Source organism: Vombatus ursinus, unplaced genomic scaffold (genome assembly GCF_900497805.2).
Source record: "Vombatus ursinus unplaced genomic scaffold, bare-nosed wombat genome assembly UNPS02014798.1, whole genome shotgun sequence".
In the NCBI taxonomy this organism is placed as follows: Eukaryota; Metazoa; Chordata; class Mammalia; order Diprotodontia; family Vombatidae; genus Vombatus; species Vombatus ursinus.
Window position 1 is genome coordinate 45,282,603 of NW_020954576.1, and position 24,879 is coordinate 45,307,481.

The following is a 24,879-nucleotide window of genomic DNA, read 5'->3' on the forward strand; positions in this document are numbered from 1 at the left end:
CCCAGCCCAAGAACCAGGCCTAGGAATTCTTCCTTTCCTTTATCCTAAGGCACTACTCATGCCATCTGCTCCTAATTTGAAGGCTGGTCTAGGTGGAAGATGTTCCTCAGAATCTGTTGCTCCCCAGGGAACTTCAACCACTTGGTTTGAGAGCCATGTTGTCTCCCCCTTCCTTAATTGTCCCACTGATGAGACCCAGACTCCTTGGAAGGAGGCTACATTTCAATAAGAAGATAATGTGGAAGTTAGGTACAGGACTGGGGCTTCTAGGATATGGTTCTAGAAAATGTGGCTCATTTGTTGGGGCTCACCCAGAGAATAAAAGAACCCTGTGTATGACAGGGGTCTCATGGGCATCTTCCATCCTGATGTGACAACTGCAAAGTGGTGATGTAGAACATGTAGAGATTTGGGAGTTTCTGGCTGGGGCTAGAAGCAGTGGCTTGGGGACTCACTGTGGAAGAAAACCTATAGGGTTACTGGATGCATGAGTCCTTAAGAGTCTAGTGAACTGGGACTATCTCAGAAAGTTGGACCTCCAAGGCTACTGGCAGGGATGGAAGACTTGAATGGGAATGGAGCCCTCCTTTGGTGAGGGAGCACCACACACCATCATTCTTTGAAACACAATGCCAGGATTACTTCTTTATCAGCCTCCTCTTGGGGTTTGGCAGTTTCAGCCTCTTTTCTGGGTAGGCTAAGGACTCCAGGGCCTTTGCTAGAGCAGATCCAGCAACTAGATGCTATAGCCATGGCTTGGGAAATTTGATTCCATTAGCAATCCCAACCCTACCCTCCCCAGTCTCCAGGTGAGCAGATGTCTGCCTGCCTGGACTCCTCATTACCCCCAAGGCACCATTGGCACAAGGATAGTATCTCCCCAATGTCCTGGTTATAGTGGGAGATGGAGTAGGAGGAAGAAAGAATCAGATGAATGCTGTAGGGGAATGAGATGGGGAGACATAGTGTTTCTCTGCGTGACCCTCCTATCAACCCCCTCTTTCCCCCTGCCCCGGCCCACCACTCCGAACCCCTCTCCAGTCTTGAACTTGCCACCTACAAGCCATTACTAGGAAGACTAGACCTGGTCCACAGCTGATCCCCACCAGGGATTTGATGAGAGAGAGAAGGTGATTCCCGCTGCCCTCTCTGCTCCCACATGGGCCTCAGCAAATTGCATTAGGATGGGGCAAATTGGCCTGCAAAGCAGCTAAATGGAAATGACATTTGGAGCGATTTGCAGAGGGAATGCCGAGGGGCAGCAGCTACAGCCGAGAAGTACCTGAGTTTCATGGCTTCTAAGGCCAGAGGACTAGCCGAGAGGAGCTCTCCTGGCCTTTGCCTTGACTTGTGTGTCTCTCTGAAGGCTGAGGACCTGGGTAGGGGCAAAGGAGACTGAACAACTGGCTGGCCGACAAATTGTCTCGCTACAATCCCAAACCTCTCTGGTGACTAAGGAGAAATGCCTGTAGTTACAGGAATCTTCATTCTTACCTCCTCCTTCCTATGTTGACTAGGGTACACCCCACCCCATCTCCAAAGATCCAGAGTTCTCTCTGTCTCTGTCTCTCTCTCCCAACCACCTGGCACCAGGGTTTGGAGAATGTGAAAGTTCACCCTTCCCTGGCATCTGCTTATAGTACCCTTAAAAGGATAGCACAAAGGGAAAAGGAGCCCACCTCAGGGAACAGCTACTTCCTGGCCAGGCCCATTTCCCATTTACAAACACGTCTGATTATTCAGCTAATCTTTATTTCATGGGCATGTTGCAAGAAAACACACAAGCAGGAGGGGAAGCCAGTGACACGGTTAAATATACACGGCGGCGGCAGCTGGCAGCGGTCTAAGCGCACCAATTCAGGTAGTATGAAATATTGATGGAGCCAGGCTTGTCACTGTTTAGGTTTTTTATATTGTCTGTCCTGCTCCCTCTCCCACAGATGCCTCCCTGACGGGGGATATGGCAAAGGGGTCCCCCAGCTCTGTCTCCCCCAGCAATGCCATACACACACATATATACACACACACACACACACACACACACACACACACACACACACACACACACACAGAACTGTCTGCATGCGTTGCCACTTACAGCTGTCTCCACACACACAGACTGGGGCACAATATACTTCTGTCCATCCCAACGAATGGAGAGGCAGGGAACTCCAAGTCAACCCCCCCCCTCCACACCTCCCCCCACCCAATCATAAAGAGACTGGAGCATTGTGTTACAGTCTGTTAAGGGAAATAATTCAGGACTGTCCATTGGGGAAACTGGTGGAAACCAAGGCTTCGGGGTGTTGGTGTTTTATAGCTCAGCCTCTCTATATACCACCCTTCCCTGAACCTCCTCCTCCATGGGGATATGCGGTTATTAATTCATTAGATTTGAATTTTTTAAACCTGCCTCTCCCCCACCCCCTATATACTCAATTCAAACAGTGATGAATGGACTAAAATCCCTCAAGGGAAACAGTTTTTCACTTAGTTACAAAGATTTCATGCCTAATTAGAGGAAATGTGGGTTAGGGGTTCCTTTTTTTTGGTTATTTTTAAAGTTGTTTACCTCCATCCAGCTTTGCTAAGCCCAGGGTTTCCAGATAGGACAAAGAGAAAGATATTGTAAATGGGAAAGGGGGAGAAGGCAAAGACATATGGGGGGGGGGGGATTCAGACCTTCTGTCCCCACATGGTCTCCAAAGGGTGAATGAAAAAAAGGGTCCCTGTTTCCACATCTCTCTGCTCAGTCTTCTCTGCTTCCCTGACTCCCATGCCTTGGCATTTCAGAATATGGAGCTTTCCTATCTAGAAGCATACTTCATAGTCTGATTTTCTAGGGCAGAATTGGAAGGGAGAAAGTTCTTTGTCTTTGGGAGTTGGTACGGAGTAAAGAGAGTCTGGGGATTGGGTAGAAGCGGGTAGATCAGGCAGCTAAAAGAAAAGGAAGTGACAACAGACAAGGAGAAAAATTCTTTGCCTCCCCAGTCAGCTAATCATTAACCTTCCTGCCCTGCCTTAGCTGATATCTGCTGTCCCAGTGAAAGGATATCGCCTGGAAACCCAAATGACTAGCAGGTGTTCCACCGGCCCCCTGCCACCAGACACTTCATGTTCTCCCTTTTCTTCCTCTTCACTCCCCCTACACACAATCTCCACTTTTTTGTTCCCCTTCCCCACATGCACAGACTCTTCCCGTCCCCTACCAGCTGTCCCTTCACCCAGGCCTGCCAGTTGTTTGAATGAGAGGGCACATCTGAGAGTTGTCACAAAGCAGTGGGGGAGCATGGACTGAGGACAGAGAGCTTGTTCACTTCAGGGCTTCCTCTGAAGCAGGTGCCCCAATCCCCAGGTCACGTAAAATCTGTCCTTGGCCAAAGTTTGCAGAGGGGTAAATTACAGCCCAAATTCCAACTTGCCCTAAATAAGTTTGGCTCTGCTTGTACCTCCAACTCTGGATATTGTATACTGAATGTTGTTTTGACCCTTCTGGGCATAAGACGTTTGAATGCAGTGCTGTCCAAAGTTCTTTCAGAAAGTATGGAGACTTGCAGTATGGTGTGAGAGAGATCAGGGGATGGACAGAGCCAGACTGAGACACCTACAGAAGCAGGGGCGGCTCAGTCAAGCACCTAGTATGTGTCAGTCCCTGAGTTAAGCACTGGAGATGCAAAGGCAAAAAACATGAGATACAAAGAGGCAGAGATGGAGAAACACATAGAAAGGAAGAAGACAGGAACAAAACAAGATCAAAATATAGCCAGAGAGACAGAAATAGGGCATGGACCCAGCTGTCACTGCACAGCCACAGCGGTGGGGGGGGGGGGTGGAGAAGAATTAAAGAAGGGGAGAGAATAAGAGCAGGAAAAGAGCAAGGTTAGTAAAAACTGGGAATGGAAAGGGCCTCCAGGTTCTCTATGAAAGTCCCTTGCGGAGGACAGGGGAATTAAATAGGGAATGGAAGTATCACTTTATGGCCACTAGAGGGGGCCTCTTGCAGATAAGGCTGACTTGTAAACAGTAGCTTTTGTGCGTTTGGAGGGAGAAAAAAATAAGAGAAATGGGAAAAACCCAGCTGTCACTGCACAGAGACCACAAGTGGCTATGTTGTGTTGTCAGCAAGACCCCCGGGTCCCCATCTGGCTGAAGGGGAAATTGAAAAGGCGACTGCTAGCCTTAAATAGGACTCTGCCCAGGGCTCTATGGGGATTGGGGGGGGGGGGGGGGGGGAGGCAAGAATAAAAGGTGGGGACTGCCCAGGAGGGATGCCCTAGGCATGCAAGTTTGCAGGCATCCTGACCTGCTGGCCCACTGGGTGATGGGAGTCTGCCTTTATATGGGAGAGGCCCTTGGTCCCTCTACCATGTGCTTTCTGGTTTCTGCATTTAAAAGGTTCTGCAGCTCCCTAAATGCAGATTTGCCACACACTCTCAGATGGTAAAACTGATCCTAAAGGGACTTAAAAGGGGGAGAGAAATGGCCCTTGCAATAAATGAACATATGTCAAAGATGTATCACGGATCTAATCTTCTGCTTTGTGTTCTCAGTGGGAGCGTTCCTCTGAGTTATAATCCACCCTTACATTTCAGCTGGAGCACAGTATTGAGAGAGAACAGTCCAGTGTCTTTCCTCACCTGAGGAGTTAATGACCGTCTAAACGGGACGTGGGAAAAGCATTGAAGTTGGGGGTGGAGAGGAGGAGGCGAAAGGAGAGGGAGTGGGGAAAGGACCAGAGGGAAACGTCTCTTAACATCTGATCTTATCCCCCATACCAAATCTTGGCTTTCATTTGGCTCCCATTTAACCTGTGGGGGAGAAAGAAGAAAAGCAAGATATATGTATCATGTTATGATAGTTTAATCCTGCTTTCGCTCAGCTAAAATGACTTTCAAGATGCGAGATTAAAAAAAAAAGGCCTTAGAATCACTCTTGGAAAGTTTAGCCCGTCTCTCAGGAAGGGGAAAGCATCTATTTAGCATATACTATGTGTTAAGCTTTGAAGATACAAATACAAAAACAAAGCCTACCCTCAAGAAATTTATGTTCTGATGTGGGAGGCTATAGTTAAGTGGCGAAGAGGATTGAACAGTCAGGAAAATAGGGAGTTCAAATACAACCTCAACACTTACTAGCTGTGTGACCCTGGACAAGTCACTTAACCTTGTTTGCCTCGGTTTCCTCATCTGTAAAATGATTTGGAGAAGAAAATTACAAGTATCTCTGCCAAGAAAAGCCCAAATGAGGCCACAAAAAATGGGACACAACTGAAATGACTGAACAAGTCCACCCAAGAGAGTGGCTATTAGAGAGGGACGATCTAATCCTGAAAGTTCCAGGCAGGTCAAGTGCCCTTGAAAGTGACCTGCTTCCAGAGGTTCAGTTCAAGGGACATTATTACAGCCAGATCCACAAGAGCTCTGTCAGAAGTTTCCTAGTTCCTTTCCTTCTAACTTGAACTCTTACCACCATGAGGGAGGGGAAGGATCAGAGGAACACTGAGAACATGGAGGGACAGTGACGTAGTGGGTAGAGTATTAACTAGAAATCAAATCTCAACTACGATACTAACTGTAACCATGCATAAGTCATTGAGCCTCAGTTTTCTCATCTTTAAAATGGAGATAATGGTAATTATCTGGTAATGCCAGCCTCACCCAGTTGTTGTAATAGTCAAATAAGATAATTTGTGGAAGCACTTTGCAAGCCTCTTGGTGCTATTTAAATATCCTTTCTGTCTGGTATTTGAGGGACTGGGTCCGCTGGATTGCCAGGCTGAGTGTGTTTATTAATACAACTGTTTATTATTATATTCAACTCATTTGAGCCAGGCCTAAATTGAACTGGATGGGAAGCACACTGAGGGCAGGGACTGGACTCTTCATTGTTATTTATTTTTTTACTAATTAAAAAAAAAAGTGTGAGATGGGAGACAGGTGTTTCTCCATGGACTCCGGATTGATCCTCTTCCAGTAGGACACCCAGCCCAGGGTTTCTACAGCTAACGTTCAGAGGGCATTCATTTAGGTTGAAGAGGAATTTGACATCCTCTATGTCGCTTCAGGAAGCAGAACAAAGACTAGGAGATGGAAATGACAGGTTTCAGACTCATATTCCTTTTAATGAAGAACTTTGTAACAACTAAAACTGTCCTTCTGTGGGACTGTTAGCTATGTAAGACTGAACTCCTTTTTGCTGGAAGTGTTCCCACAGAGACTCACTAACCACAAAGTTCCAATCCTGACTTTTCCTCTTTCTCTCAGTGTGACCTTGGACGGGTCTCCAAGCCCAAATTTCCTCATCTGTAAAATGAAGAGATTGGACTAGATGATTTCTAAGCTCAAAATTCATTGTCTGTATCCTCTCTGAGCTCTCAGGGATGTAGCAAAGGGGATTTCTCAGCTGGGCTCATGGTGTACCTCTAGGATGCTAGGATTCTGTGCTTCAGGATGGGCTGGCCCTGGGAGGTTAACAGGACTTGAGGCTTCTAGAAAGATAGCTAGGCTGGATATCCAGAAAATGTCGTTCTAATCCTGTTATGCCACTTCTTAGCTAAATGACCTTGACTACTGATTCTACCTTTCAGGAGTCTTAGCTTCCTCATCTGTAAAATGGGAGGACTGGACTAAAAATGGAATCTAAGTTTCCTTTCTGCACTCCTAGACACCCCAAAGTAGTGGGAGTCAGAAAGCGAGACTATTCCAAGCCATCTGACCCTAATAACCAAGCTCAGAAACTCAGAGGACTCAAAATTTCAAGGAGACTGAAGGGATTGTTGTTTGCCTGGGGAAAAGCCATGTGACTTCTCAGGGCCATCAGCCAGCAAGGAAGGAGGGGGGCAGAGCAGATGGCTCCCTACCTTTGAGGGAGGGGAGGGAGGAGAGAGAGAGAGAGAGAGAGAGAGAGAGAGGAAAGATGTCTGAGCAGACTGTCAGCACCTATCTTTTTCTCCCCAACACTTAGCAGAGTCCCCAACATGTAGTAAGTTCTCAATCAATGCTTGTTCACCGACCGACTCCCTGACTAATACAGTATTAGAAGATGATGACCACTGGGGCAGACAGGAGCTGTGTGAAGGGATGCTGCCACTTTGAAGCAGTTTCCTGACTCGTAAAAGTGAAAGGCTGGGTTGGGTAAATATTAAGTTGACCTGTGACCTCCTACCTCCTGATGGCTCCCCATGGCTCCCATTCTTACAGCTGGGGGATGAAGGATACCTGAAAGGAAGAGGGGCTGTTGTCTCAGTGCGAAGGAGGTCAATTCTTAGAAGGAGAGAAATTTTCTCAGGAGGAGGGGCTGAAGCATCCTTTTCATTTTTTATACTATTTCAGGACCCCATAGACAGGCAGATTGACAGGCAGACAGAGAAATAGGTGCAGACAGAGATAGAGAGACATAAGAGATAGATAGACAGACAGACAGGAAATTCCTGCCTTAGAATCACAGGATTTAGAGTTAGAACGGTAGAGTATGCTGCTAGACTCAGAGTGAGGACAACTAGATTTCAAAACCTGTCTTCTGAGACAAAATTCTTACTAATTATATGACCCTGAGCTAGTCACTTAACCTCTGTTTGCCTCAGTTTCCTCCTTTGTAAAATGGGGATAATAACAGCATCTACCTCACAGGTTTGTTGTGAGGATCACGTGAGATGATGCTTTGCAAAGCTTAAAGTAACATATAAATATCAACTGTTATTATTATTAATGGGACTGAAAGAGATCTAAGAAATCATGTGATCCAACCCCTTTGATTACAGGTGTGGAATCAGAAATCCCTGAGAAGTGACGTAATATAAGTAGCATAGTAGTCAAGAACTGAACCCAATTCTTCTGATTACAAATCCTGAGCTTTTTCCTTCACATCTCTTTGCCTGTCTTTGTCATTTTCTTCTATGGGGTTTGGAATTGGTAGCCCCAAGTGGTTTCTAGTAGCCAAGCTACTTTGAGCAATTTATCTTGGTGTGAATGAATTGGGCCTCAGAGTCACACACCAGTGGTGGAAATATGTATATGGGTGGTAGGGGAGATGGCAGGCAGGGGGTCAGGAGGATTGAGCAGAGAACAGATCAACTCCATAACAGGAGTCTGGGATCACAGGATGGGGATCTTAACACCTCTAGAACAAAAGACCTCCTGCCATACTTACCACCCCTCACACCTTTCCAAAAGGTTTATCAGTCCTCCCACACACAACACAGTCTGACTTTTGGTGCTACCTGGGGAGAGGGGGGGGAGGAAATAACCTAACATCCTTGAAATAAGACATGTGTAGGAGACAGGACTAGTAAAGGTCTCTTGCTGGAGGGAGTATCAAACAGGAGAAAACATGCAATGATCCAGAGGTTGTGAGATATGTAATGTCATATTTGTGGAAAGGCTAGTGAGCCCTTACCTCATCTATGTATTTCAGTTGTTCCATCATTTGAGAATGGGAGTCAGAGTAGAGTAGTGGTTAAAGAACTGGTCTTGGAGCAGAAGAGACCTCTACTGACTGTGTGACCCTGGGCAAGTGATTTAACTTCTCAGTCCTCTGGACAGCTATCTAAGATTATACATGGTGGAAAAAGTGATTATGCTTTGGTAGAGCCAGTATCTTCCTATACCAATGAAATCACAGGTTAAGCTCCTTTTCTTACAGTGGGGATGAGGAGCATTCATACTTGTCCCAAGGGTTCTAACTTAGGAGGAGGGGAGGGGAGAGTCAGAGATCAGAAACAGCTGCCCCAGAAATGGGAAACTTTCCATTCACCTGCATTGGTTTGGAATTTGTCTTCAATTTTAATTAGAAACATTAGTTAAACACTTAAAGTATGTAAAGCACAGTGCTTCATTCAAAAGTAAGATTTATATAAAAAGCCACACTCAGGAGAGTGTCATGGTTATAATGGGCATGACTTTGTTCCTTGGATTACAAATAGCGTTCAGCTCCAAATATCCCCATTTCCTCCAACTGATCTTCTCCTTTAGCATGCTTTTCAATGAATTTTCTCAGTATCATGGTCACTCTCCTCTAAATACACTTCCGCTTGTCAAGGACTTCCTAAAGCATGACGCTTAGAGCTGAACACAATGCTATAGACCTGGTCTGACATTAGCAGATCTTAGCGGATCTATTTCTGTTATTTTTGTTTTTCTTGCTATGTGTTTATGTATTGGGCACATTGTTGTTCATTCATTTAGTCACATCCGACTCTTGGTGACCTCAGCACGCCAATGCTGTCCGTGGGGTTTTCTTGGCAAAGATGTGGTTTTCCATTCCTTCTCCAGTGAATTAAGGCAGACAGGTTAAGGATCACACAGATAGTATCTGAGGCCAGATTTGAATTTAAGGTCTTCCGGATTCCAGGCCTAGAACTCTATCTACTGAGCCACCTAGCTGTCTCCAAGGCAAACAGAGGTTAAGTGACTTGCCTAGAGTCACACAGATAGTAAGTATCTGAGGCCAGATTTGAACTCAGATATTCCTGACTCCAGGGCCAAAACTCTATCCACTGAGCCACCTAGCTGCCTCATTAAGCACTTAGTAAGTCCTTAATAACTGCTCATTGACTATCATATTCCTTATTCTGGACACTGTGTCTTATTTACTTAACACAGCATAAGATCAAATTAGCTTTTTCAACTGCTCTGTCACACTTTTCAGTGATTGAGCTTACTACTACCACGTAGACCATTTCCCGCACAGACTACTGTCCAACCACACCCCCTCTATCTCATACTGGGGTGGTTGATTTGTTTTAACCCAAATGGAGGACTTGATCTAGAAAATAGTCATTTATTAAGTGTCAATAGTCAATAAATACTTATTACTATGTGCTGGGCACTGTGACATTTGTTCCTACTTACTTTCATTATATCAGACTTGATCCAATTGCTATAGTTTATGGAGATTATTTTGGATCCTGACTCACTCATCCAAAGTGCAAGCTATCTAGGTGTATGCTCATAAATGTTTAACAACTGACTTCCGGGGGGAGTGGGGAGGGGGGACAGAAATGTACCTAAATTTAATCTGTATTATTAACATTTTCTCCATGACTTTCTTAAGGCTAGACAATAAACAATGAAAAATCAAGCCCTAATTTGTAGTGTTTGACAATTTCTGAGGTGCATCAGCATACCCTGTATGCCTCCCAACTTCATCTCAAGTACAAAATTTTTTAAATGGATAATCATACCACCTGTGGTATTCATTGATAAAATGCTGAACAGAACAGGGCCTAAAATAGATACTGGGCATAAATCCAAGTTGACATCCATTTGTTATATATATTGATGAGATGACAGATTTAAAACCAGAGGAGACCTTAAGGCACGTGTTGTTAAACTCCTTCATTTTACAGTAGAGAAAACTGAAGTCCAGAGAATCATTTGCCCATAATCCCAGAGGTAGCAGAGACAGGATTCAATTCCAGTTTTTCTTACTCTAAAGCCACTGATGATTCTACTACACTCCCTGCCTGCCAGTCATTCGGTTTTTTCTGAATCCTCTCACGTGGGCAACCTCTCTCCATATTATCCACAAGGATAACATAAAGGTCTTTGTCAGAACTCTAGTTGAAACCCAGCTATATTATGTCTAAAACCTTCTCCTGATCTACTTACCAAGATACTAGTCCTGCCCAAAAAAGATGTGAGGTTAGTCTGGCACGAGCCATCCTTGATGAACCCATGCTGGCTCTTAGGCATCTCCTTTTTCCCTTTCTAAATGCTCACAAACCATCTCCTTTATAATAAATTTCAGAATTTTTCCAAGGATTGAAATAATGGCCACTGGCTTCATCATTTGAAGATTTATCCCCTCTTCCCACTTCAAAAAAAATCAAAATATTTTCTAGTTTCCAGTCCTCTGGCACCTCTCTAATAATCCATGATTTTTCAAAAAGCATCAATAATAAATATCTTCAAGTTATTACAGCTTCTTAGGAAACAGTTTGCCCCAGCTTGGTGACTCATTGAGCACAGCTAGCTACTTTCTTACCATCTCCTTGATTATCTTGGGTCGTAATTCTCTATTAACTATTTCTGTTCTGTTCTCAGTACAAAGATCATCCTCCTTGGTCAAGAAAACAAAAACAAATAGAAGTTGAGCAATACTGCTTTCTTTCCTTAAACATTTGCCCTGAATAGCAATGCTATCACTTTGAAATTTCTCTTATTCCCAACATGGCTAAAAAAGCCAATTTTATAGGCTTTAGCCAATTGCATACTTTAACTGATTCTGAGCTTTACCATGGCTAACGTATATGGGGCTTTTGTATTTTTCTGCATTCATTCTCATTTACCTTGCTTATTTCCACTTCCTTTAGGTCTTTTTAAAATATCTGAGTTGGTGGATGAGTTCCCAGTTCATCTATGTCAGTTTCTTGAAACAATTCACTCCTTTATTACTCCTCAAGATTGTTTGTTGTGTTATCAGAATTTCATTCTTGACAGTATTCCATCTCACTGGGGCTCCCACTTGCCCTGTAGAATTGTAGGTCATGGATCCCTAACTTTCTTGGAAATCTTTTCTCTTAAAAGCTAGGTTACTCTTAAAGCAATCACTTTCTTCCAAGGTTCCCATCATTTCTAGTTAGGCAACTGGTTCCTCCTTATTTTTCAGAATCAAGTCTGGAAATAGCAATTTCCTCTTTGCCTTCTGCTACCTTTTGAAGAATGTAGTTTATCACTAAGGGAAGACAAGATTTTATCAGTTGCTCTGTTTTAGCAGAGAGAATACTCCAGTAGATATCAGCATAGTTGAACTTGCCCATCCCTACAAATAATATCTCTCTGCCAGAATTGTGATTTTATTCTAAATATAACCATTCCCTTCTTCTGGCCAGGTGGTCTGCAGTATACTTCATATGGCTCCTTTTTCTTCTTCCATCTTTCTTCACCCAAATGCTCTCCACCATGCTTGTAGATTTCATAATATGAAGACCTGTTCTTAAAATATACTGCCATTCCTTGAGACTGACCTAAAAATAAATTCTAATAATATGTGCTACTAAATTTTCATTTCCCTGGACTTTAGCCCCCAAGAGCCATCACTTCTAGTATTGCTCTTGGTTTTGTGGTATCTTCTGTTTTGCTTCTGATCTGGGTGACATTCTCAGATGAGGACTCCAGACATCACAGCTAACATTTATGTGGGATTTTTTGCTGTTTACAAAGCATTAAAGAGGTATATATATATGCATATGTATGCATATGGATTTATATGTGTGTGTGTGTATGTATGCACATGCCCATAGTCTCATTTGATCCTTATAACAACTCAGTGAAGTAGTTATTATGAATATTATTTTATTTTACAAATGTGGAAACTGAGGCTCAGTGAGTTTAAGGAATTCATCCATGGTCACACAACTACTAACTAAACAATAAAAGCAACATTCAAACCTAGGACTCCTAAGACTTTATGTCCAGTGCTATTTCCACTATACTACATGGGGCAGACACCCCATGAGCCCAACTTCCTGTTGCCAAGCAGGCAGAAGGAGGGAAACCTTGTAGTATCCCTCTGCTTGCTTGCCTCTGATATAGTATGTGATGGCCTTGCAGAAAGAGCTCTTTGGGAAATGAATATTTGAGTCCTTATTATATCCATTCCACTGGATAAAGTCTCTGTCTATGAACTGGTTATGGTTTTTCTGACACTGGATTCAGAGGGCTAGAATTATGAAGCCAAGGAATTTCAAAGTTTAAAAGGATTGGGAGAGGCAGGAGAAAAGATATTTAGTGACTTAGGATACTAAGAGAACCTTTTAGGGGCAGTTTGATTTGGTGCTTGGAGTCAAATCTTGGGGAATGCCCATCTTAAGGGGCTGAACCCAGATTCCAATATTGGAGAATAGCATCCATGATCAATTACTCTTTAGAGAAAGAGATTATGGAATAGAGAAGGATGATAACAAGTGTTCTTCCAGGATTAGAGGGCATCCCATTGTCCCCTCCCCAGCAAGCTTGAGGTGGACTTTGACTTCGGTTGTTTGAATTGCAGAGAGAAGATGGCTGATTGCCAGAGTACTTTTCCTTGCCTCCTTTCAAATCCCCATGTGCCCAACTGATATCTTCAGAACTGGCTTATTACAGGAAAGAGGTGACGAAGCTAACTTTCTGTGCATTTTTCTACGAATTTCTTCCTCCCATCCCCATGTAGCAGATGTAGCATGGTGCAGTGGAAAGAATAGTGAATTTAGTGTTAGGAGATCTAAGTTCAAATCCTGGTTCCTAGACTTTCTAGCTGTTGGAAAAAGCAAGTCACTTGACCTTATATAAGCCTCAAGTTTCCTGATCTATGAAATGGGGACAATGACACTTGAACTACCCCTCTCACAAGGTTCTTTAGAGGAATGTTGTTGTTGTTGTTTGTCCTTTATTCTTGAAGAGGACCAATGATATCATAAGGGTGATGTCTTGGCTTATGCAAAAAAATACAAGAGGAAAGTACTTTGAAAACCTTAAAGGGCTATCCAAATATTAGTTATTAGAACTCTAAATGGAAGCCCAAGAGTGGATAGTAACACGGTCTGGGTCACATGGCATGCTGGTAAATAGACTCACTACCAAGACTTTCCTAGTGGTTTCTTTGCTCAGTCCTATAGCCTGGGTGGCCATCCCAGCGTCCTCTCCCCCTCTCCCAACCTCCCTTTTTCTGGACCTTAGGCCAGACAGGTGTTTTGGAGTGAGAATAACTAGCCTGCCCCAGGGAAGCGTCACACCAGTAGCCCCTCTCCCAGCCTTCCCAAGGATAGTGGAAGCTCTTTCTTGAAACCTGACCAAGCCTTGGCACTTAGGATGCAACCTCTCTGGTATACTAGATGTGGCGAGAGAGAGTGATGTGGAAAGACACTCATGACTTAAAACTGTTCCAACTAGCTTCCCTTCATGCACTGTGGGCTCTGCTGTTTGCAGTCTACAGCTCCATCATGGACAGCAGCTGAGTGGTCCCTGAGGGCCAGGACAAGCCTGCTTTGTGTTTGGGCCTCTATAAACTCAGCTTTTACAACTTTAAGAGGGGAAGACAACAAAGTGGGCAGCTGCCTAGAGACTTGGTTGGGAGGAGGAAGGCAGAACATTCCCTGTTCCCAAGCATCCTTGGTAGGAAAGAGCCCTTTTCCAGCTGAGCCACCATCATCCACTTTTCTCTGTTAGCATTGGCACTATGCACTGGCTGAATTTAATGAATGCTTTTCTGTGGTGAGACTCACTGATCCAAAGGGGCTGAGACAAGGGATTATGGCCTGCTGTCCTGGTTTGGGGACACCCAATTACCCTCAACTTTACTCCCTGGCTGAGCCTTCTTCCAGGTGGGCTTCCAGCCTTGGGACCCTGCAGCTTCAGCTTTGGGGGTTGATGCTGAAGATGGTAACTGCAAAGAGAGGGAGAGAAGGCTCAGAAAGAGTTAAAGGTCCAATGGCCATTGGACTTCATTATGGTATAGTAGAAAGATTCTCTGGAGTCAGAGGACCTGGGTTCAAATCCTGTCTCTGTCACTTAATACCTGTATGACCTAATTCAGTCCAATCCAATAAACATTTATTGACCTTCAACAAGGCACTTAATATCCCTGATTCTGTTTCCACATCTGTAAACAGGTGGCTTCTGAGATTCCTCAGAGCTCTAAACCTATAATCCTTTGACCAAGAACTGAAAGATAAATGAGAGCCTCTTTCCCTCAATTTGACCCTGAATACAGTGGAGAAAAAGAGGGACTTGGAGGCTATAGGAATAATACTAAGAATTGGGTGTCCATGAACTTGGGAGCTGTTAACCTTCCCCACTAGGATATCTGGATTTCTCCTCCCAGACGTGTAGGGGCACGGGTGGGGTGGGGAGTCAGAGAAGCAAAATTGATTTAGAATCATAGAAGTCCTGAAGAAAAGAGATATGAGCTATCAGTCAGGGTGTAAAGTACTCTCAATGTAAAAATCCAGAGAGTTGGGTTTTGATTTCCTCTTTTGACATTAGCTATGCAACAGTGGGATGCATTCCCTGGGCCGGTAAAATGGAGGCATTGGTCTAGGGGGGGTTCTATGGTACCTTCCAGTTCTAGGTGTATGATTCTAAGAAACTAGGGCTCAGGGTGGTTTGCCTAGCCAACACAGCTAGTGCTCTGTAAAACCCAAAACACCATTATCTCTTCCAAACCACTCATCACAGAGAAGGAAATGAAAGCCTACAAGGGCCAAGTGACTTGCCTCAGGTCAGAGTGATCGAGAAACTTTGTCTCCTGAATCCAGGTTCCGCTTCTTTCCACTCCATGGCCCTAGATTAAATCTAGCTAGGGTCTGTCCTCCAGTAGCGAAGCTTCTCTCCTCATAGTGTCGAAATTAACATTCCCTCTACATGCAGGGGCAGACCTCTCTGAACCAAGCCCTGGTCAAGTCTCTGCCTCCTCGGCTCTAACTTCTAATCATTGTCATAAAGAGGACTGAAACAGCTGCTCACTCGGGTCTATTATCAGCTTGGTTGGAGACGGCGAAATTTAAATGACAGTAAGATGCTTAGCAAAGAAACGAAAGTCAGTGTTAAAAATAAAGAAAACAAGACAGCTTGTTTCATCTAAATAGAAGGGTTATTAAACAGGCCTGAATTAATCAGTGATCTGCCAGGGTTGAGAAATTGAAGAGTGGGGCCAGAGTGGAGAGCCTGGAGAAGACTGCAGGGAGAGAAGTAGCTCTGCAGGTAGGAGCTGTTCTTGCGCTGGCTGTCGGGAATATGGAAATATTCTCTTCTTCTGAGGTCGACTTGGCAACTGGCTGGGTTTCTGCTCCAGAGTGCTGAGAGCATGGCAGATAAGGGGAGGGCAGAGGGGAGGCTGGGACTGTGCTTTGGCACTCGGCTTCTCTTGTCAGCTTAGTGATTCTGGAATCTCTCCATCTGCCACCACCTGAGCCCCAGCTCCCAGGCCCCCCTCCCCAAATCCCCTCCAAAGTCTGTCTCACCCTCTCCCCAACTTGGGCTGGAGCCAAGCTGTAGGAGCTGTTGCCTGTGATTCAAGAGACAGCAGGAAGCTGCTGGCCCCTGGTTCTTTCTCCTCATCTCTGTGATGGGAGGTCAGGGGCCTTAGGATCCTGACATTTTTAGAAATTTAGAAAAAGGGGAGGCAAGAGTCTGTAGTGGATGGTTTGAGTGCCGGCCAGACCAGAGGTGAGAAAAGCCATCCACATATTCTGGAGAAACAGCCTGGGCTTTGGGAAACCCTGACACAGCTCCTGTTCAATTAACCCACAGGCCTGAAGAGCCTAGATTAGAGCTGAGGAACCTTAGAGATGTCATCTAATCAAACTCCCTAATTTCATAGATGAGGAAACTGAGGCCAAGAGAGGTAAACAGACGATCCAAGGTCACAAGGTTAGTAAGTAGCAGAGCCAACATTCAAAAACAAGTTTTTGGTCTTTCCACCCCACCAACTAGACTTTTTGAGAGATTGTGCCTGAGGGGAAGGTGGGAGACTTTCTTTGAGGCCCCACCAGAGAGGGTAATCACTCTTGGAGCATTTTGCTCTTTGACCTCAAACATTCCTTTTTCTCATTCCTCCCACCTAACCCCACTCCCCACACGTAAACCCACCCTCTACCTTGGGCAGCTTCACCTCTTCCTCCTAGCTGTTTAGCCTCTTAAGCTCTTCCTATTGCACTCCATTCATCATCCTGGGGCCAGACTCTGCCCCAGCTCTTTTCATCTCAGGCTTCAGGTCAGCCGTCACTATCCCTGGCATCTTCGTTGCTCTCCTCTCAGCACATTCCTCTCACTTTATCAGGGCCTCTCCCCTTCACTTTCTCCCTTTATAAAAAAAAAAAAAAAATCTTCAATTTCCAGAGTTGGCAGAGTCCTAGAAAATCCATCTGGTTCATTCCCCTGCCTCCCTATTATAATCAAAAGACTGTGAGGCTGCTGCCTTCTAGAGGCACTTGGAAGGCACTGCCTTGGTACAATTCTCTTGGCATGGATTTGGGCCTGAGAAACAGCACACTTTGGCCACAGACAGCTTATAGTTCAGAGAGCAAGTCTTACCCAGGTACACACTACCCAGCTTTCACCCAGCTTCTCCATCTTTGGCTTTTTTGGTTGTGGTTTGGGTTTTTTTTTTCTTGTCCTTATTTTGCATGTGCAAGCTTTTGCTACTTGAGACATGCTTGAGAGCCCAAGAGCCGGAATCCTCGACAAAGAACAAAGGGCAAGACAGTGTGGGACAGCCACCCCAGTCCTCCCTTCCTCCCTTCGAGACTGAGTTAGTTTCGAGCTCTTTCTATCCTAGGGTTGGCTGTCAGTTTGGAAAAGTACTTAGGAGAAAGAAAGGCAAGGAGAGATAAGAAAGGAAAGAGAAACCTCATCCACTGTGTTGGGAGCAAGCCCAGTGTCAGAGGAGCCCCAGAAGAATGCACTGAATTCCAGCAGTAGTCTGGGGGAGGGGACCTGTGGAGGGGTGTGAAGGTGGCGAGAGATTGGTTATCCAGGGAGCACCTCAGCCTCCACCAAAGACTTCTCCCTTCCTTCCTTAATGCCCTTCCAACTCCGGTAGCCTCGAGGAGTCTCTGCTTTCTCAGTGGCCGGTTGAAACCTGTTCTTTGAGAAACAGGATGGGGTGGAAAGAAAGGTAGAAGGGGCAAGAATGGGATTATGAGAAACTGTGAGAAAAGAAGATTCCTGAAAAATGAATCAGGCATTTACTTAGTGCTTTCTAGGTGCCAGTCATTGTGCTAAATGCTGGTGTGGATTTAATTCAATAAGTTTCTTAAATGCCTACTATGTGCCAGCCACTGTCCTAAGGATTGAGGATACAAAGCTAATACAGTCCCTACCCTCAAGGAACTTGGAGGGGCAAACAGAAGGAACCAATGTGGATACAGATAAGAAAACACAAAATATATACCAGGCAACCAGAGAGCCCTAAGTGGGAGAATGGAGAAAGGTCTCTTAAAAGAAGTGGCAGGAGCTGAGCAGGCTCATGGCAAGCGAGCATTCCTGGCCTGGAAAAGAGCCTGCATGAAGGAGTGGGCTTACACTCCTAGCTTTGCTTCTTACCATGTGGCCTCAGCAGGTTCCTTCGGTCACCCCCCTACTCAGTAACCTCAGGTGGCTCCCTATTACCCCCAGGGGCAAATGCAAAATGCTCTGCTTGGCATTCAGAGCCCTTCTTGACTGGGGGTGGGGGGGGGGGGGTGGCGTTAATCTAGCTGTCCTCCATACCTGGATTGTTCTCCCTCCACATCTTCTGCCCATTGACTTTCCTGGCGTCTTTTAAATCCCAACCAACATCCCAGTTTCTAGGGAAGCCTTTCCCAATCCCTCTTAATTCTAGAACCTTATTTCTGCTTCTTTGTGTATATTTGTTGTTCTCCCATTAGATTGTGAGCTCCTTGAGGGCAGGGACTGTCTTTTGCTTCTTTATATCTCCAGCTCTTAACACAGTGCCCAGCATATAGTGGGCACTTAATAAATATTTATTGATTGATGTGTAATCTGGAACCTACTCATCTATTAAATGGAGTGTGGGGGGTGTGAAAGGTATAGAAGAGTAAGGATGGCATTATGAGTAGTTCTGAGCAGAGAGAACTAGATGGCCTCGGAGGTCCCTACCACCTCTAAAGTCCAAGAAACTTGTGATTATTGATCATGGCTAGGAAAGGATTCTGCTTTGTTTCAGTTAGAAGCTGAGGGAACAAGTTCAATAAATAAACAAAATAAAAATAAACAAGTTCAATAAATAACTAAAAAACCAGTTCAATAAATCAACAAGCATTTATTTATTTATTGTTTCTTTTTTTAGAGAAGCAATTGTGGTTAAGTAACTTGCCTAGAGTCACACAGCTAGGAAGTATTATGTGTCTGAGGCCAGATTTGCACTCAGGTCCTCCTGACTCCAGGGCCAGTACTCTATCCACTGTGCCACCCAGCTGCCCCTGACATGTTTCTTTATATTTGTATCTATGACTTTTTTTTTTTGGAGGCAATCAGGGTTAAGTGACTTAGAGTTACCCAGGTAGTAAGTGTCTGAAGCCATATTTGAACTCAGGAAGACAAATCAGGCTTAGCACTCTATCCACTGTACCACCTAGCTGCCTACCCTCAACTATAAAATGGGGATAATAACAGCACCTACCAAACTGCTTAACACAGTTCTTGACAAATAGTAGATTCAAATAGATGTTAGCTATTATTAGGTCCCTAAAACAAGCATATGAGTTCAAATTGCTCTTGAGTCTACACTGGCAGGAATACTACCAGATCAGGAGAAAACAAGTTAAAATCCAATTTTCCCAATGAAATACATATTTATCCCCTACATGCTATGTCCCTCCCTCCCTCCCCCAAGACAGAACTCAAATGGCTTGAACCTATCCTTTCCACCTCTCCTTCAATATCAAGTTCAAATACTTCTGTGAATCCTTTCCTTTTCCATTTCTAGAAATGATTCTCCCTCATCTGATTCCTTAGTACTTGGGCTTCACGCTTCCATTCGTGTGAATTCATCTGTATCCATTCATAAGCCACTTACTTTCGTTCATGACTTAGATTCATGCCTTTATTACTTCTTGCTATGCATTCATAAGCTACTTAGTACCTATGGGACCTTCCTTGGTGAAGTTAAAATGAAGGGGCCAGACTAAATGATCTCTTAAGGTCTTTTCCAGTTCTAAATCCTAGAACTAGGTCGGTCTGTCTAGATACGTAATCATCTTATGTACTTGTCATATTATAATTTGTACTATTATCTATGAATATGTCATCTATTAGATTGCATGCTTCTTGAGGACAGGTACTAGATATCATCTATCTTTGTTATTCTTCCAGGACCACAATGCCCCACGCATAATGGGCACTTAATAAATGTTGGTTGAATTAATATTTTTTTCATCGCCCTGTTTTAAACCTTCCAGATCACATCCATGTCTCTAATCATCCTCCTCAATGAGTTTTCCCTTCACCCTTTCACTCTTACCTACCTTTTAATCCTTATTTCATATTACCCCCTTCATAAATTCTACCGAGTAGCTAAGTTGGACTCCTAGCTATTCCCCCTCCTCAACGTTATTTCTCCCGCTTCTGGGCATTGGTGCTAAATACACTCCCCATCTCCAGCCATGCCTGGAATGCACTCACTCCCTCCTCATCTTTGTCTTTCAGAATCTTTGTCTTCCTTCCAGGCTAAGCTCAGATGTCACCTCTTTCCTGAAGCCTTCCCTGAACTCCTTGCGTGTCAAGATTTCTTCTTCCCCAAACTATTTGGTATTTTATTTATGAGTACATAAAATTTAAATGAAAATCAAAAATGACAAAAACAAAATTGCCCTTACCCTCAAGAAGATCACTTGCCCAAGGGAAGCCTCAGGGAACATTAATTTCTTTCCTTCCACAACTTTTTAGGGGAAGGGTTTGAATCACTCTAATAGAGCATAAGTTATTTGAAGTTAAGGACTGTTCCATTTTTTTTTCTTTTCATCTGCATGGCCTAATATATGGACAAAGTCACATAAAGTAAGCACTTAATGTTTGCTTAGTCAAATTTATGATCTATGCTCTACTGTCTACAATCTGTATGACCTTAGTTAAGTAGCCTAAATCTCTCTAAGCCTTGGTTTCCTCATCTGTAAAATGAAAAGCTTGGATTGCATGGTCTCTAAGATCCCTTCCAACTCTATTATGATTCAATTACCCATTCATGGTGGAATTTGAGAGAAATCATTTTTACTTGGCATTTTTAAGGAGGATTCTCTTCAGGAGAGGTATTTTCATAAGACCAAGGATATAAATCCCTGACCTTAAATTTAGGGAAGCCAAGACACATGGCACCAAGTAGGTTTTTGACCTGGAACTTGTCAACACTTTCTATTCCAGAGTGACATCTTCTCTGGGGTCTGTCTTTTTTTGCCCATCCCTGGAAGTATTTGATTGCTATATAAGATTTATACTTAGAAAAGAGAGGGAAAAGAGCAGGGAGAGGGAAAGAAAGAACCTTCAGTGATCACATGCTTCAAGGGATTTCTATAAGTGAGAGGAGTACAATCTCAGAGAAAAAAGTAGTTGAGTCAAGTTGGTGGTCCAGACCCACGGCCGGAGATTAGGATGTCCAGCTCTGTCTCCAAAGTTCACCAATTTGGTTCCCCTACATCGAACTGAAGTTTCCTTCACTTTTGCTGTAGGCTTCACTCAGAGCTCCTTCCCTAATCTCCTCTGGCATTGACAGGTAGTTCCCCAGAGAGTGGCTGATGACTTTTTCCCTCAGGCTTCTATGAGTAACCTTCAGGGGTTAGAGATATTTTTTTTCTAGTATTGTCACTCAAGACCCCATTCGTTGTGCTCAAAACTGTGCCAATCAGCTATTTAGAGTTAATTAGCTTTTAGAAACAGCTATTTATTAAGGTGGTATTGGAAGGACATTTAGTACAAAACATCCCTAATACTGAAGACACACTGAGTCCAGGGGGAAATGGGCTCAATCCTGGAAAACACACAAGGCTCATCTTTGGATTATTAGAAGTTCTTTTCTTCCTCATGGAGTCCCTCAAAAAGTTTTCCTGAGATGTGACTGGCACTAAAGGGCATGCTTCCTGAAACTGCCTTTCTTCATGTTTAGCTTGTCTACTCTCAGGTCATATTGATATATTGCTTATTACTAGTCCTATCCCTCCAATGACTTGGTCAATGAGGGGAGGGCAGCGGGAGTGTGACACTCCTCTGGACTCACTATCCTTACCCCTACACACACACACATACCACACCCGATGAATTATCATCTGATTTCATTAAATGAATGAAAATACTTCTGAGACTCCCAAATTTTGATTGATTGATTCAATAGAGGTGCCTAGAATTTGTTTACAGCTTTGATTGATTGATTCTGCAACTCAGTAAAAGTGGTGTTCTCACCTGATAAAGACAGCAAGGCTAAAACATGTGGTTTGTTTTTTGTTTTGTTTTTTTTTTTTAACACATTAGTTAAGGTTTGATGGGTATGAGGTTCTCTTCATTTTTTGTTGTCTTTTTTCTTTTCTTTTCTTTTTTCCCAAGGCAGTCCTTTGAAACTACCATGGGGGAAAAGGAACGCTTGCTTCTTCCCTAATTTTTAGTACAGCTTTTGTTTTAAAATTATTACTGTTACAAATAATACCACTGTAATATTTTTGTTCATTATAGGGCTTTTTTTTTTACTGTCATTAACCTCTTTCATATTTAATCTCAATACAGGGACATCTCGGTTAAAGGATATAAAAAGTTTAATAATTTTGCATAATTACAAATTATTTTCCAGAAAATCTAGACCCATTTATAGTTGTAAATTTTGCACACCCATCTTCCCACAGTTCCTTCAACATTGGATTTTCCTATCTTTTGCCACCTTTTTCAACTTGGCATGTGTGAAGTAAAACCTCCCAGTCATTTAATTTTCATTTCTCTGATTATTTCTGATTTTGAACAGTTTTTCAAATGGTTGCTGATATCTTTCAATTCTGCTTTGAAAATCATTTATATCTTTTGGCCACTTGTCTACTAAGAATGGATCTTAATCATGCAACTTTGTGTCAATTCCCTATCATGGTCAGTGGAAAGACCACTGCAGTAGTTTGAAATCCAACTCTGCCACTTAATTATCACCTGTGTGACCTCAAGCAAGCTTTCATTTTCTACATCCTTAAAATGAAGGTTTTGGACTAGATGACTTGTAACTTCCAGATCTAGATCTATGATCTGAATGTCAGACTTTCGATAGAGATATTTAATGCAAAGATTGTTTTATCTTTAATCCATCTTTTTAAAAAACATTAGTTGCATTGATTTTGTTTAAGCAAAATTTTAAATTTACATATTCAAAGTTGTCTGTTTTATCTTTTTAAATCTTCCCTATACTGTATGTGGTTTTGAATTCTTTCCCTCTTGATAAAATAACAGTTGTAAAAGATATAAACCTTTCATTCTTTTATTTGAAAAAAAATTTGACTTTTTTATCATGCTACTTATGAATCAGTAATTTCTCATGGTATAGTCATCTAAAGCACTTGCTCTTATGCTAAGATATCTTAATGTCCTGTGCAAATAGTTTTAAAGAATCCAGGGTCATCTCCTCACTATTATGAGGTATTGGATAGGACTTTAATGAAAGGACAGGGAATAAGTTTCAAAAAATGTTTTGTGAAAAGGAAAGATATATACTTGAAAGTAGACCTTTAAAAAAAAAATCAGCCCATTCCTAGAGTTCTGGCAAGTTTTGCTAAGTCAGAGCATACCTGGTTGAGAAGAGGATTGTAAATTTAGTTTGCAAATAGAGACTCACTAACATGGCCTTTGGTTGTGTTAACCAAACTAAAGACCTATTCTCACTCCTCCTCACTTTTCAAAGAAATGTGAGGGTTATTTTTCCCAGATCTCTTTAGGATTAGAATAACTTCACAGCCATTAGTGGTGGTTTAACTGGAGTCCTGCCAAGAAACAAAGATGAGTTGACATCAGACAGAGAAGAGACACCGCCTTTGGGATGGATGAACTCTGAGGACCAGTTCAGGGAGAACACCCCAAATTTTGATAGATTTTCTTAGTCTAATAGCATCCCTGCCTAATTCACCCAAACCCCTCAAGAGGCCTGGGGCCTGGGTAGTTTTGACAAGCGAGCTCTCCAACAAGGTTAGAGTGAGGGAAAAGGGGAGGGATTAGGTTGGGATGGGGGGATTTGAGGGGAGGGCACTATAGGAAATTGATTGCTCTCATAGTTTGGTTTATACCATGCTGCTCGTTCAGCTCTGCCCGGGTGGTGACCTTTAGATAATAAAGGGAATTCTGGGAGATTTCTGACAGGCCTGTGAGATATGGGGCAGGTCTGCAGGGTCAGTCAGTGTATCTCCCCACTCCCGGCCCCAGGGTAATGAATCTTGTTTTGGCTTCGAAAAGCCAGCCCAGCTAGTGCCCTGGAAAGATGAGGAGCCCGGGAATAGGATACCAACCCCACCTCCCCCAAACCCCAGCCCCCAAATGAGTACACGTCTTTGGAGTCCTACATAATTCAAGGAGACAACTCCAAACTTTAATAGCCTGCAGAAGAAAAGACAAACACTGGATGTTTTGCTAAGGTCCTGGGAGAGCTGGCTCCGTTTCCAGGGTTTGACCAGAGCCCACTGGAAAGACCTGGGGCGGGGGGCGGGGGGGGCGAAGGAAGAAAAAACAATAACTGGCATCAAAAGCCACAGTCCCAGGACAGTGATCAGGGAGGAGGAACTGGGACAGGAATCAAAGGGAAAAGAGAGCTCTCCCTGGGAGCCAAGAAACATTCGAGAAAGATTCTATTGGCTAGCATGTGTTGTCTTTACTGACTTCTGGGGACTTGTACGGGATAAGGAGGAGAGAGCCATGCCATAAAGAGTGCCCATCAGATGAGGCCTTGACAGACTTCAATTTGAGCCCACTATCGCTTTGCTGTGTGACGCAGAGCAAGTTGCTCAATCCACCTCTCTGGGCTTCAGTCTTCCACCCTGAGATGGGGAGATTCCTCTCTTGCCTCCCTCTGATCTTCTAGCAATGCTAGGAGATTTTTTATTGTCGCTGTTGGGCAGCGTGGTATAGTGGACAGAGCACAGAATTTCCAGCCCGAAGACCCAACTCCTGCTTGCTGTCTAGCCCTGTGACTATGGGCAAATCATCTCACCCAAGAGCCTGCCTAACCTCCTTGTAAAAGGATAGAACTACTCTGGCACCACCTGCCTCACATAAGCTATTGTGAGAAAACTGTTTTGTAAAAACTACAGAACGTTATAGAAACGTGAGCTATTAATATTATTGTTATTCTTGGAGATCTTTGCCTTCTATTCCTCTCCCTTTCCTCTACTTCATCCTTGACCTTCAAAAGAAGGACTCCCCCAAAAGTTCAAGTTGGAACACAATCTCCCTTTCCCTC

The 24,879-nt window shown here is 43.6% G+C and overlaps 1 protein-coding gene across 1 annotated transcript in view; it reads left to right on the forward strand.

Moving 5' to 3' along the window:
• Positions 1 to 24,879, forward strand: part of PLXNA2 (plexin A2) — a 316,420-nt gene that overhangs the window by 1,383 nt on the left and 290,158 nt on the right. The window lies entirely within an intron of this gene.